This window comes from Phyllobates terribilis, unplaced genomic scaffold, assembly GCF_046119375.1.
Source record: "Phyllobates terribilis strain yellow unplaced genomic scaffold, ASM4611937v1 Scaffold_12__6_contigs__length_324123572, whole genome shotgun sequence".
NCBI classification, from domain to species: Eukaryota; Metazoa; Chordata; class Amphibia; order Anura; family Dendrobatidae; genus Phyllobates; species Phyllobates terribilis.
The window spans coordinates 175,565,133-175,567,046 of NW_027362772.1; positions in this window are offsets into that span (position 1 = coordinate 175,565,133).

Consider the following 1,914-nt stretch of genomic DNA (forward strand, 5'->3'; position numbering starts at 1 on the left):
TTGGGAATGCAGATTTTGCAAGAATATTTTGAGGGTGACATTTGCGGAGTTCCAAAAGTACCAAAACAGCAGAAACCCCTCCAAAGTGATCCCATTTTATAAATTACTCCTCACAATGAATTCATCAACACCGGCAATTACTATTTTTGTCCAACAGGTGTTTTCACTCTGCAACATCTAGAATTGCAAATAAGCCAGTTTAGTGCCCAGCTTGCGCTTATGGAGACAAGCACCCCATACATTTTAAGTGGGCTCTCCTTGCTAGAGAAATGCCAAATCTGTGGATTCTTTGTCTTACCATTACCATGGAAACCCCTATTTTTAGAATGAAAGATGACGGTCCTGAGTTGCGGCTTGTGTTTTTTGCCTTCCTGACTTTTTCCCCAAACAGCTTTGTTCCTGGCATGTTTTTGAAGCATATTTGTCTCAGTAATGCCACAGCGATTCATAGTCAAACATAAATGGCTGAAATCAATCAGCTAGTGTCTGATACATGCTGCCCGTATTAGCTATCAGGTTTCATTTAAATCCTCATACAGCTAAGTCAAACTAAAATAAAACAAAGTGATGACATCCAGAATGAAGGAAAAATTACAAAAAAATATTATTTTCCTCAAAAGTTAAAAGTGTTCAGTTCTCAAGTTTCTATCATTTTATTTCCTGTAGATAGTTATAATGATTAGGACTTTTACATTCTCTGTAAACAGTCAGTCCATATACTTTGTTTATTTTCTGCTTAAAATTTAATGGGTGAAGAAAAAAACTTTTGCCAAAACCCAGGATTGACCCTGAGACCTTTAGATCTTCAGTCTAACGCTATCCCAACTGACCTATTTCGGCAGGACACAATTAGATTCAGGAATGTTCAACACACTGTAGATGTCACAACTGGATGTATTTATTTTTACTTTGACTTGTTTTTGCAAGATTATCTATATTTGAAAGTCCCGCTATTTTGCGTACATATTTAAGAACTTACATAAATTCTCTGTGAATGAATAGAAAAAACAGCAATTCTGCATTTTTTTTACATTTTCAAATTTACTCAATTCGCCGGGGTAATTCTGAATGTGTCTCTGTAGGACAGGTGATGATTGAGCATAAAACACAATTTGTAAGCATAATGTTGCATCAAGCTTTATTTTCTTCTTAGGTGCAAACAATTTTAAGTGAAGAAAAGAGATGCAAATTTAGAGAAAATATTCTACTGATTGTTAATGTTGAAAGTGAAAACATTTGTCCCAAAATGTGGTGAAACTTTTATGTCAGTATCACATGCGCATTTCAGACTTGTTAAACTATGTTCATCTGCTCTTTTAGCTTTTGTTTATTAAGTATATTTATAGTCTATTGATGCCTGAGGTAAAAAAATCTGAAATTAGACTTACTGGTAATTCGGTTTCTAGGAATCTTCCACGACAGCACTTTAGGAGGTTCATTCTCTGCCCTAATAGGGACAGAGAACACATAGAGATGAAATATTTCCTCTCATTTTCCTATCCACAGTATATTTCCGATGCCAAAGCAACAACTAACATATGCACAAAGAAACTATTTGATGTTCCCAGAAGTCTTTAGTGAAAGCACAAATTCAGGACATTTAAGATTTGCGTCAAGGACCCCCAAGAATACTGCCAAAGTGCAAACATTGAGAATTGGTTTTGCTAAGCCCCATCACTTTTAGTTTTCGATTTGATATTGCCACCAATAGAGCGGAACCCCAACTGATCAGTAACAGGAATGAAGCTGTACAATTTCTTGAAAGAAAATACTAAGGTCAGAAGTGGGATTCGAACCCACAGCTTCAGGAGAGACTGTGACCTAAACGCAACGCCTTAGACCGCTCGGCCATCCTGACTTCTTCTGGCTGTTTTAATTTAACTCTTTCTAAGCTAAGCAGTAGAAAGATGAGCA